Genomic DNA, 14369 nt, shown 5'->3' with positions numbered 1-14369 from the left:
GTAGTCTTAAAATAAATATTGTTTTTTTCTTGTGTGTGAAAAGAAAAGATGACCCTAATTAATATTTATGCTTGATGTTGAAAGTAATGAATGTAATATGAATAATTATTACATTGGTTTTTTCTTCTGTCTAAAATACTTCCAACATGTGATAATCTCTGATGACTTTAGAAAAATAGTGATATTCAACAAAAGTGCCCATGGCTATAACTGCATAATAGAGCAAGATCATTTATTAGTATCGCAAAAGATATGTCATTGGATGATTGTGATGTCACCTAGAAAATCCTAACGTGAATTTTTATATCTTTGGCTATGCATTGGGATTTCCCTTTTTGTTTTCTATTAAACATGTTCATAGTTTGCGTTTATATCCTTCTTTGGATTATGTAGAAATGCCTCTATGGCTCTGAATTTTGAAACTAGCCAAAATATATGAAAAGATTAATCAGGCTCTTATTTTAGATTTAGTCATCTAAGCTTTATCACTGCCAAGTAAATTGATCATTTCAGGAGATCTGAAGTAATTGATAAGGAGAGATCATATGGTTGTGAACAAGAATTTCAGAGTGAAAAAGAGACATGACATCTGGGTTTCTTTTGAAATAGAGGAGGAGGAGGAAGAAAAGGAGGAGGAGGAAAAGGAGAAGGAGAAGGAGAAGGAGAAATAAGGAGGAGGAAGAGGAGGAGGAGGAGGTCACATGAATTTGTTACTATTTTCTTTTCTCAACTCAATGTTTTTTGATAATGCAGCTGGAGCATTTGATAATCTTCCTATTTTTTTTTTTTTATTTCTGGCTGATCCCCTTCAACAATCTAACAGACTTCACATAGGTAAATGAAGTGCAGAAGTATCTCCTATTCCCCTTGATACCCAGAATAACAGAGGTCTCACTTATCACTTTGTTGAAAATATTTTCACCCACTTCAACAGCAGAATTGAAGAAAATCAAGTCAAAAATCATAATGATGAATTAGATAAACTAGTAGCTAAGTATTGTGTATATTTTTTTACTTGTTGAGATATAGGTTCTTTCAATCCATCAAGCTTCATAGGGATTTGCTTTTTGCAATAATTTAAAAGAAATGAGAAATCAGTATTTATAGGAGAACTAGAAGAACTACAATGTTTGTATTATTATTCAAATAAAATTATAGGAAGTTAGAAAATTAGCATATGAAATCTATGCTGAATTTGGATAGAGACATAGTCATACAACATTCCAAAGCAGTTTATTTCAATTATCCTGTGAAATTTTATCAATTATTATATTTCCAGTAAATTAAAAAAATTATCTTTCAAAGATATATTAAGCCTATCTAACCAATTTTCAGAGATAAATATCTAAATTTTTGGAAAATAATTCACTATTTGTTAAGTATTTTTGGGAAAACCGAAAAGTGGTCTGATAGAAACTATATATTGATCAATATTTATACCATTTATCAAGATAAGAATAGATATATGACCTAGGCATATATAAAAAGCAAAATAGAACAAGGATGGTATTTCCTATCTGATTTATGGATAGGAGAATTTATGAAAAAAATGAGAGAGAGAGAAAACATTGCATAATATAAAATGGATACTTTTGAATACATTAAATTGAAAAAAGGTTTTATAATTAAGATTTGAAGGAAATCAGTAAGTTGGGAAGATTTTTATTATTTCTTAGATAAATGATCTCAGAACTAAAATACATAGAGATCTTTGTCATATGTGTAAGACAATGAGCCATTCTCCAATTGATAAGTGGTCAAAAGATATGAAAATACAGTCTTTGAATGAAGAAGTCAAAGCTGCATACAAGTTTATAAAAATACTCTGAATTATAATTAATTGTAGAAATGAAAATCAAAACAATTCTGAGATATATTATCTCATATCAGATTGGCTAAAATGATAAAAAGGCAACATGACAAATACTTGAAGTGATGTGAAAAAAGTGACACTATTATATTGCTGATAGAACTATGAAGTGATCTAATCATTTTGGAAAGCAATCTGGAATTATGCTCAAAGAATCTAAATTCTGTGTATATCTTTTGACCCAGAAATGCCTCTATTAGATTCATTCTCTGATTATAAGAAATTTAGAACATTTTTTCATTTGCTTATTAACAGTTTTGATTTCTTTATCTAAAAATTGCCTATTTGTGTTCTTTGCCCATTTATCAATTGGGAAATGGCTTGATTTTTTTTGTACAATTGATTTAGCTCTTCATAAATCTGAGTTATTATATTATTATAATATAATATAATAATAATATTATATATTATTATTATACTGTCGGACGTTTTTTTAACCTATTTATTTTTTTTCCACATATCTACTAACTCTAACTGTTCTAAAATTTCATTCACTTCTCTTTCCTATTTCTTATTTATTTTTTGGTTTGATTTATCTAGTTCTGATAGAGGAAGGTTCAGGTCTCCCACTAGTATAGTTTTTCTATCTATTTCATCCTTGAGGTTCACTAGTTTCCTCTTTAGAAATTTGTATGCTATGCCATTTGGTGCATATTTGTTGAGTACTGATATTTCCTCATTGTCTATACTGCCTTTTATCAGGATGTAATTACCTTCCCTATCTATTTTGACTAGATCTATTTTGACTTTGACTTTGTCAAATATCATGATTGTGAATCCTGCCTTCTTTTTCTCAGTTGATGCCCAATAGATTTGGCTCCATCTGCTTACTTTTACCCTATGTGTGTCTACCTCATGTGTGTTTCTGGTAGACTGCATATGGTATGGTTTTGGTTTCTAATCTACTCTGCTATTTGCTTGTGTTTTATGGGTGAGTTCATTCCATTCACATTCAGAGTTATGATTACTAGCTGTGTATTTCCCAGCATTTTGATTTCTACTCCCATTCCTGCCTTTTCTTCTTTCACTATTTCCTTCTACACCAGTGTTTTGTTTTTAATCAGTCCCCCTAATTCCCACCCTTATTTTATTTCCCTTTCTACCTCCCCTTCTTATTCCCCTTTTATTTTCTCTACAATCTTTTAAAACTCCCCCCCAATTGTCTCCCTCCCTTGTATTGCTTCCCTCCCCACCAGTCTGTTTGTTACACTTCTACCTCTCTAGAGGGTGCAAATCAATTCTGTGCCCCAATGGATTTGATTGTTCTTCCCTCTTTGAGTCAATTTCAATGCACATAAGAATTGAGTATTTCCTATCTCATACCTCTTTACCCTTCCACTGTATTGATGTTCTCCCCAACTCCTGCCATGCACTTCTTTGTGACATATAAATTTACCCCATTTTGTTTCTTTCCCCATTTCTCTCAATATTAACCTCTTTTTAAAACTCCAGTTATATATATATATATATATACATATATATTATGTGTAATATATATATTTATGCATACATATATCCATATACATGTTAATGTCTTGGCATTTCATGCTATACAGTTTGTCACTGTTCCCTCTAATTATAATTCTTCTAACTATCCAGGTGATAACAATTTTTAAGAGTTACCAATATCCTCTTTTCTTGTAGGGTTACATATCATTTTAATTTACTGGGTCCCTAAAAAAAAAGGTTTATTTTGTTTTGTTTTTGTTTTTTCCCCCTTTCTTAATTTACCTTTTGATGGTTTTTGAGTTCTGTGTTTGGGCATCACATTTTCTATTCAGGTCTGGTCTTTTCTTTATGAATGCTTGGGATTCTTCTATTTTATTAAATGACCATGTTTTCCCCTATAAGAATATAGTCATTTTTGCTGGGTAGTTGATTCTTTGTTGTAGACCCAATTCCCTTGCTTTTGGTCTTCAGAGTAGATGCAGCCAGATCATGTGTTATCCTAACTGTAGTTCCATGGTATCTGAAAGACTTCTTCTTAGCAGCTTGTAATATTTTTTCCTTGATCTGGTAGTTCTTGAAGTTGGCTATAACATTCCTTGGTGTTGTCAGTTGGGGATTAAGTACAGGAGGTGAGCTGTGGATTCTTTCAATCTCCACTTTTTCCTCTTATTCTAGAATTTTGGGCAGTTTTCTTGGATAATTCTCTGTAGCATGATGTCCAGGCTTTTTTCTTTTGTCATGGTCTTGTCATGGTCAATGATTCTTAAGTTGTCTCTTCTTGATCTGTTTTATAAATCTTCTGTTTTGTGGATGATGTATTTCATATTTTCCTCATTTTTTCATTCTTTTGATTTTGTTATATAGTTTCCTGCTGCGTGAAGTCACTTGCTTCTAATTGTTGTATTCTGGTTTTTAAAGACTGAATTTCATCCCTGGATTTTTGGTCATCCTTCTCCATCTGGTCTGATTTTCTTTGGAGGTCATCTTTCATCTTCTTTGCCTCATCTTTCATCTCCTTTGCCTCATTTTCATGCTGATTAATTTTGACTTTCAAGACACTATTTTCTCATTTTAGTTCCAGATGATGTATCTTGCTTTCTAAGTTCTTTTCCCAGTTTTCTTCAACCTCTCTTAATTGTGTTTTGAAATGTATTTTGAGTTTTTCCAAAGCCTTTGTCCCATTTGCTGGAGTTTCTGTGTTTCTGGTTAGTGTTCCTTGATCTTCCTCTTTTACATTTGCTCCTTGTTCATTGACTGAATAGAAGCTGTCGATTGTAATTTCTTTTTTCTTTTTCTGTTGTTTGATCATATTTGTTCCTTATTGTCCCCCTGTAGTTGCCTGTAGCCTTGCTCCTCTCTGTGGGTTTGGGATTTTCTGTCAGTCTTTACCCTTGGAGTTTAGTCAGCAAGGCTCTCAGAGCAGTCTGTGGTGGAGGGGTGTTGGAGCTTGAGCTTCCCTGTCCTCTGATGACTTGATAATATTAAGCCCAGTGGAGTTGATCTTGAAGACCTGGATGTGCCCTCAAGCCAAAACTTCAGAAAGAGAGGGGCATATGGAGTGTCTCAGCTGTGATTGGGATGCCTTATCTGAGGTTCTCCTCCAGCTGCCTCTCTGCCACCTGTTTTCAAAGCCCTGATCCTTGTACAGATTTTCCCACAAGGTACTCCCTGCAGACTAGTGTCTTTGCCCACCCAGAGATTTGAGCCACTGCTGGAGGCTCAGTACTGTGGTTGGGGGAGGGGTCCTGGGACCTTCCTTCTTCCTTCCCCTTAAACCTGAATGTTCTTGAATTCAGGCTTTTGGGGGGTGTTCCTTATAAGTTGAGCCTTGCAGGAGGGTTCCTTCACTCTGTCCTGTTGTTAGATTTGGTTTTCGGTCCCCTAGAACCATTCTGTTTTTAATCAGTGAGGAAGGGTTTTCAGAGGTCTGAACTTTCACTGCCTCTATGCTGCTATCTTGACTCTGCCTCTAATATGTTATTTTTAGAGATGAATTTTGTTTCTTTTTTTTAAAATCTAAATCCTCAGTGCCAAGAATAGTACTATTTAAAATTAGATGTGTTTATTCAATACCTGATAGATTAAATTAGAAGATAACTCCAAAAATGTGAACCTGGGTAACTAGAAGAATAAAGTTGCTCTTAACTGAAACTGGAAAAGATTTGTAATGATAAGGGATGTGTGTTGGGGAAATTATGAGTTCTGTTTTGTACATGTTGACTTAGAGGCAACTGTGGGGAATACAGGTAGAACTTTCAGTAGGCTGTGAAGAGATATAGGATTTGAGTTCCAAAGAGATATAACACATGTTTATATGCATGTACATGTATATGCTTGTGCATGCCTGAAGGCCACATATGTTACATTTCACCTTTTCCACCCATGCTTCTCTAGTACCTTGAAAGTATTTTTTTTGAATAATGAATTATATTTCTCATTGTCTGTAGCACCTGATGATTATAATACCTATTTAGGGATTCCATTTATTGCAATTTCATTTAATTACTCAAAAGTTAGACTAAGGAATATTTATTTCAAAGGTATACCTAGAAAAATATGTAAACATCACCTTAATATATGAAAGCATTATTTCTCCATATACACCCTCAGTCTTTGCAAAGGGGAGATGGATTAGGTTTATAACTTTACTTGGTTTCTCTATTGTATAGTCCAAACAAGTCCTAAGTCCAAAGCCCCCTTGAGTTTGCATCTGAGCACTGTGTCTTCTCAAGGTATCTCAAGTTTCTCTGCTTAACTGACAGCTACCTCTGGCCTGGAATCCTGCCTTCTACTTTTCCAAAGCTCCCAGATATATGAACCTCACCAGCTATGTCTAGAACAAATGAACTTGACTAAAACTCCCAGCCCTTTTCTTGAGACCCAAGGTCAAAGAGAAGTAGATATAGCTCTATACCCAAATGAGTTTGTTTCAGGGCATCCACACAGTGAGACAACAAGACCTTTATGCTTTAGATGGTGATAAACAGTGACAGAGAGGCAGTCCCAGTCTGGGAATTTTAAAGAAACAGCATATTCCCACTATGAATATATATGTATATACATGCATACATCTAAACACACACACACACATACATATATATATGAAAAAAAACAAAAAACTTCTCCCACCCATGTGGTTGGGAAATGAAGAATTTTTCCCCTCAAGCAGGTCCTTTATGAGATGTGGGCATGCAAAGACACGCACACACACACACACACACACACACACACACACACACACAGATGTATGAAACCATACTGAAAATAGAGAGAGGTCAAGAATGATGAGTTTTGATTGAGGCCATTGGATTCAACAACAGAGATGATGACACTGAAGCAATAGAAATCTACCTCATAATTTCTATTAGATTCTAAATTAGAACAGTGAAAGGAGAGAAAGTATAGTTAAGTATTATAGCTATTTTTTCTAAGAATATCATTGTGAAAAGAAGAAGAGATATAGGCTAGGTACTTGAGGGGTAGCTGGTCCAAATGAAACATTTTAAAGAGTTGGAGCTGTCTCAATTTGTTTGAAGGCAGCATGACAGGAACCAATGGATAAGGAAAGAATAAAAATTAATGAGACAAAAGATATCACATATCTAACAAAATGGCAGAATATATTTTTAAAAATTCTCTTGAGCCCAAAACTTCTAAAGAAAATAATTGTGCATGAGATTTTAAAGAATTTTGGCAGCATCCATAAGATAAGAAGACAGAATTCTTGGCCAAAGGAAAAACTTCAAGAAATAAAAAAACACAGAAAAATGAGCTCCCCTTTCAGTGTTGCTACCTCCAAATTATTTCCAAGTGCTTACTGCAGTAAGCACAAGCAATCTCTGAAATTTATCACTTGAGATTTGGCTATAGAGAGACCTCATTGAACAAAGGAAAAGTATTTGAAGTTTTCTTAGGAAAAAACAAATTCAAGTCAGCAGATAATTTTACTTTTAAATAATCCCAACCATAAGAGCATACAGATACCTTCTGCAATTATATAAAAAAAAAATCAAATGAATTAATTCATTCATGATCACAAGATATCATCTACATAAAGAAAGAAATATGGATGTATGGGATAAAATAAAAAACACAGAGGAATCATTATGGGAGGAAAAGGACCCCAGTAACTAGACATTTCATGAAACTTAAAGAATTATGACTGAGGTAGGTAAATAGTTGAACTAACAATCCCTGAATTAAAGGTCTATCCTCTTAGTCTTAGTAAATTAATGCCTTTTATTAGGTGACTAAGTATTAATTATGCATCTACTATGTGCCAGTAACTGTGCTAGAATGTGCAAGAATACAAAGAAAGACAAAATCAATCCCTGTCCTCAAGAAACTCCCATTCTTATTGGAGGCAGCATGAAAACAACTATGAAAAAACAACACACACATACACACACACACGCATGCACGTGTGCGTGTGCATGTGTGTGTGTGTAGTTATTTAGAGACAACCAAGAAAAGGAAACTATCAGCATTAAATGGGATAGGGAAAGCTTTTTTCAGAACAGGGGATTTTAGCTGAGATTCAAAGACAGCTACAAGATGCAGATGAGAGAAAGAATTCCAGGAATGAGAGAGTCTTGGAAAATACCAGGTATACATTTTCAAAATTCAAACTTAAATTGAGGAAAGTAACGAAAACCATTAGACTATACAGGTATGACCCAAATAACATCTCTTATGAATATGAAATCGAAATGCTAAAAATATTTAACGGGTTAGATCTAGACAAGAGTGTCTGAAAATTGCCAACAAATGTTTGCAATATTATAAACAGGAGGCAGCAACAACAACTAAAAAGATTCCATTGAAAAAGAACAAAAAGAAAACAATATGGTTGTCTAATGAGACTTTACAAATAGACAAGGAAAGAAGGGAAATTTAAAAGTTAAAGGAGAAAGGAAAATATATAATCAATTAAATACAGAATTCTGGAGACTAGGAAGGAGAGGTATAAAGGTTTTCTTTAATGAGCAAAGAAACAGAAGAAATCAGTAGAATGGGAAGAGAAGAGATCTCTTCAAGGTAATTAAAGATATTGAAGACATATTTCATTCATGCAAAATACATGAAAAAAGACAAATTAGTAGGAACTTAACAGAAGCAGAAGAGATTAAGAAATGGCAAGAATATAAAGGAGAACCATGCAAAAACAACCTTAACATCACTGATAACCACAATGGTGTGGCTGCTGATCTTGAGCCTTATATTTGGATAAACTATATCAAGTGGACCTGAGGAAACATTACTAACAATATAACTAGTGTAAGTTACAGAATTCAAGCTGAGCTATTTAACATCCTAAAAAATGGTGCTGTTAAAGAGCTATAGTCAATTTGCCAGCAAATTTGGAAATAGTGACCACTGGGTCAGAAAAGAATAGTTTATGTACCAATCCTAAAGAAGAGACAATGCCAAATAATGTTTAGATTGCTGAACAATTGTCCTCATTTTACACTCTAACAAAGTTATGATTAAGATTCTGCAAGTCAAGATTCAGCATTATGTGAACCAAGAATTGCCAGATAATCAATATGGTTTTTGAAGAGGCAGATGAACTAGAGATTAAATTGCCAACATTCATTGTATAATGAAGAAAGCAATGGAGATACAGAAAAATAACCACTTCTTCTTCATTGACTACTCTAAAGTTTTTGACTGTGAGGATCACCACAAAATATGACAAGTAACCAGAAAGATGGGAGTATCATATCATCTTATTTGTCTCTTGAGTAGGCCAAGAAGCAACAGTTAGAATTGAACATGAAACCATCGATTGGCTTGATTGGGTAAGTATGACAAAACTGTATATTGTTACCTTATTTATTTAACTTATATCCAGAATACATCCTGGAAAATCCCAAGTTGGATGATTCAAAAACCATAATTAAAGTTTCCTGGAGAAATTTCAACAATCTCAGATATGTAGAAAATATTATTCTTAAGGCAAAAAGTGAAGAATTAAAAAGCCTTTTGATGAGGGTGAAAGAAGAGAGTGAAAAAGGTGACTTAAAGCATAACATTAAAAAAAAAAAACTAAGATCTTGACAACTCAAGAAAGCTCAATTTATTCCTATACTTTCTAGTGTTAAAAAGAATGAGTGTTATATTTTATCAAAAGCTTTTTCTTTTTCTGTTGAGGTACAATCATCATTTTAAATGTGAATGAATTTGGGAGTAGCTGGGTAGTTCAGTGGATTGAGAGCCAGGCCTTGAGAAGGGAAGTCCTGGGTTCAAATTTGGCCTCAGACACTTCCCAGCTGTGTGACGTTGGGCAAGTCACTTAACCCCCATTGCCTATCCCTGACCATTCTTCTGCCTTGGAACCAATATTCAGTATTGATTCCAAGATGAAAGGTAAGGGTTTAAAAAAATAAATGTGAATGAATTAAACAAGTGAAATCGAGTAGTAGAATGGAAAAGAAAGCAAACCCAACAAACTGCTATATATGAGAAATACATTAAAAATGAAGACATAAAGAATGAAAATCAGAGTGTAGAATAAAATTCACTGTTTTTATATTATTTATTATCTTTTGAATAAAAAATCAATTATACTATCCGATAAATTAAGGAAAAAGTCTCACAATAAATATTACCCAATGTAAGGGAAGATAAATAGGAAAACTACATCACGTTTGAGAAAACTGTAGACAATTAGTGATATTGTAAAAAGGAATTTTTAAAATTTTTTAATTTAATGGATGACTTCAAGGTCCTCTTACCATAGAGATGTGTAGGGATTAACCAGCCCACAGTGACAAGAAGGCATCATTTGTAAGCTGTCAGTTGCTGAAAGTTAGGAGAATGGTTGCCGACAGTTGGTGAGTTCAGTTGCTGACAACTAGGGCTGGCAGTTGTGGGAAAGTTGGCTGCTGGGGTGCTGATTGCTGTTAGTGTAGGTTGGCATTTAGTTGCTGGAATATAAAGGTGGGCCTGAACTTACTGAGAGGGCTTTTGGCTTTAGCCTTTAAAGGGTGTTTTTTTTCCCTCTGGGATCTCTAGAGAGCAGGTTTGTCTCATAGGCAAGGATTTGCTGTCAGTTGGCTACTGATAGTTTGGGCTGCTATAGAAAACTGATTGAAGGAGTGAGTGGTAGCTGTCTATTATTTTAGGGAGTTAGGGAGTTAGTGAATAATTTCACCAGGTTAGATAGGTCTGTCTTTGCCAGGCAAGAAGAAGCTATACTCAGAAGACAGTTAGAGGTAGTTTTTAGGAATTTTAGGTATATTTATAGGGTATAAGATTAGTAATCTCTCTTTCCTCTTTTCTATCTTCCTATTGGAACTTTGTGGGGTGGTTGTTATTATAGGTAGATATAGGTTATTTTAATAGTAATTATAGGTAGTTATAGTTAGTTATATGATTACTAGTTTGGCATTAGGAAATTTTCTTTCTCTACCTCTTTCCTGTACTTCTCTCTTTTACTATATTGATTTTACTATATTCTTTTACTATCTCTATTTTAATTAAACCAAATTGTTAATAGCTAAAAGGTTGCTAGAAGTTTTCTATGGCTTAAAGGGATAATATTAATTTACAACTCTACTATATTCTCATTAAAAGTTAAATTATTAAAAGCTTCTCTTATTTTGTCAAAACCCCTATTTTAACACTTACAATAGTAATGCCAAAAATAAATGCAAAAAATGAAATGTAAATGAAATACATAAAAGAATAATTAACTTACCTACAAAACAACATATATAGCAAGAAAGAAAATGTAGGAGATATTAAAGTTCATCTCTTAGAACTGGGCAAATCAACATAATTATAAAAATTATAGAGAGAATTGAAAAATATTTATAGAGCTGATAGATAAATGAAATTGAATGGAAGCATAAATGACATACACATTCTGGTTCTGGAAAAATATAATGTAAATAAAAGTTTAAAATATAAATAAATGTAAGAAATGCTAAAATATATATTATAATTTAATAAATATAATTGATATAGGAAACATAAGCAAAATATTTACTAATGACATTTTATAAGTAGATAATAAAATATATCATAGAGTTCAGCAATAACTACTACATATGGTAATGATAAGATAATAAATCACAGTCTCTGAAATTCAACTATAGTACTTCTCAGAGAAACAAATGTAACTAAAGGCATATGTTAACAAAATTGGAGGAGAAAAGATAATAATAAACTGAATAATCATTAAAAAACTAAAAGGCAAACAATCTCAAGATATATAAAAAAGCATAAATATATTAATTATGGGAGATGTTTATAAAATGGTCCACCAACTATAAAGCTAACATATCCCCAAAATCTCATGCTTTGAAAAAACTAACAAAAACAATAATTCATTAGCTAATCTGATCAAAAATAAGGGAGAAGAGATCAAGTTACTTAAATTTAAAAATGAGTTAAGAAAATATCACCAAAAATAGCAAAAAGTAATTATCTGAACTTGTACTGTATTAAAAAATTATGTCATAATACCTGAAAATTTAAAAGAAATATGCTTACCTATAAAAATATAATAAAATATCAACAAAATCTGAAATGGAAATTATTTAAAATAATACAATTGAATTTATATTTGAGACACATGGATGGTTCAACATTAGAAAAACAATTAAGAAAATTAATCAAATTTAAAACACAATTAACGAAGTAGTTATATAAATTGATGAAGGAAAAAAAGTTTTCAACTGAAGTACAATATCCATGCTAAAACCCTTATTTTATATAGTTATAGATAGTTTTCAATTCACTTTAGTTTTGTCTTAATATCTTTGCTTTTATAATACCAACAATTCAAAATGTATCCCATATATACTCCAAATATATCACCCTGACAATGAGAGCTATGTTTTATGATAAAGACTATAAAGCTAAGAGGGATGGGAAAGGGGGGGGATGTCATATCAATTGTATTTCATCTATTCCAAAGGTACAAAGATGAAAATGACATGAATTTCTGTATTTTTCTCCAGACCCAATCTTATTTATTGCAATTATACCATATTCAATTTTATTTTTGTTTTATTCTATACATTGAATGAATTAAAAAAACATTTAAATACTTCTTTAAAATGCAATTATTTTGTTTCTTATTTAACTTTATATCAATTTATATGTCTTCATACATTTCTCTGAATCCTTCATATGCTTCATTTCTTACAATGTAGTAATATTTTTATATTCCTTTACCATATTTAAAATATTTCTCAATATATAAACATTTATATTATTTCCATTTTTCCCTCCAACAAAAATGTTCATGTAAAATTTTAGCACATATGACACATTTCTTTCCATCATTAATCTACCTGGGATATATGATTAGTGGTGGTATCTCTGGGCCAAATAATGTGGGCACTTTAGTTACTTTCTAGCCTAATTAAAAATTGTTTTCCAGCATTATAGGACCAATTCAAAGCTCCGTCAATAGATTATTAGTGGGTTTATCTATCAAGAGCAGCTTAGACATTGAAAATTCCCATAATTTGTCATTGTTGTCTATTTACTGGGTGTGAAGCAAAATCTCAGAATTGTTTTGATTTGAATATCTCTCATTAATAGTGATTTAGAGAAAACTTACATATAGTTATTCACATAGATATTTTGAGAATTATTTGCTTTAATCACATTCACTTAGGAAAGGATTTTTATCATATATAATTGTTACTTCCTTGTATATCTCTTGGACATTGAAGCTATATCAGAGATAATACATATGTATATTTTCCTATTTGACAGCTTCCAGAAGGACCATTTTAAAATAAGATATAAAGAATGTATGTAACCAAAGCTGTTATTATTTTAAATAAAGAAATACTAAGAGCTTCTGAAATAATATCATAAGTAAAATGAGGCTTTCTCCTTTACCATTGTAATTTTAAAATATCAAAATATTGATGTAATAATAAGAGAAAGAAAGTAAAGGAATAAGCACAGACAACGAGGAAATAATTTGATTCCAATTGCTGATATGATGGTTTACTTAGAATACTCTAGATTAATGTAAGTGAAGGTAATTGAATCAATTAATACCTTTAGCAAGTTAAGAAGATATAAAATAAATACACTCAAAAATTATTGAGCATTTCTATATAGCAAAGACAAGACAAAGGAAGAAATAATAGAAATAGAATTCCTTCTCAAAGAAACTGTAATTTCTTTTTAAAAAATCCAGTAGTCAATATACTAGGGCACAATCAAGACCTATATAAACATATTTATAAAATTCTCTTTAAGAGAAAAAAATGATAAAAATAATTAGAGAAATTTTTATTGCTCAAAGTTGGACCCTGCAGATATAATAATTTAAATGCAATACTACCTAAATTAGCTTATATAATTAGTGGTAAAACAATCAAATTACTAAGGACATTCTTTTGTTAGGGATATATAAAATAATAAGAAAATTAATTTAATGGGACAAAAGGTCTAGAATCTCAAAGGAAATAATGGGAGAAAGGAATGGAGGTGGACTAGCCCTTGTAGAACTCAAGTTTTAGTGTACATCAGTAATCACTGCAAGTACTTGACATTGGTTTTAAAAAGATTAATGAAATAGACTACATAAAGAAGAATCAGAAACAATTGAGTTCAACAATCCAATGTCAATAAAACTGAGAGCACAAATTACTTAGGGGACAGAACCCCTTACTAGATGAGAATTGGTAGAAAAAACTGCAGGCCAATTTGGAAAAATTTGAGTTTTGAACACGTTATATACCACAATATACCACCTATAAGGTCAAATATATACCACAATAAGGTCAAAATAGATATATGACTTGGATATTGTAAAGCACACTCAGTGGTATACTAATAAATATTTAACCACTGGATTTCTGAAAATATATCATATTTTACTATTTAATCTTTATTATTAACATTTCATTAGTTATTTTTTAGCTTGTTAAACTGAAAACTTAAAAATTGACTCATGCAATATGCTGCATGTTCTCTCCAGTGCGTCCTCTACCACATTATTAAATGCCCTTGAAAGGGTCTGACTCCAAAGTCATATAAGAAACAAAAACAAACCTATCAGATCAAGTGTCAT

This window comes from Monodelphis domestica, chromosome 3 (assembly GCF_027887165.1).
Source record: "Monodelphis domestica isolate mMonDom1 chromosome 3, mMonDom1.pri, whole genome shotgun sequence".
In the NCBI taxonomy this organism is placed as follows: domain Eukaryota; kingdom Metazoa; phylum Chordata; class Mammalia; order Didelphimorphia; family Didelphidae; genus Monodelphis; species Monodelphis domestica.
Note: the sequence above shows the minus strand (reverse complement) of the source record.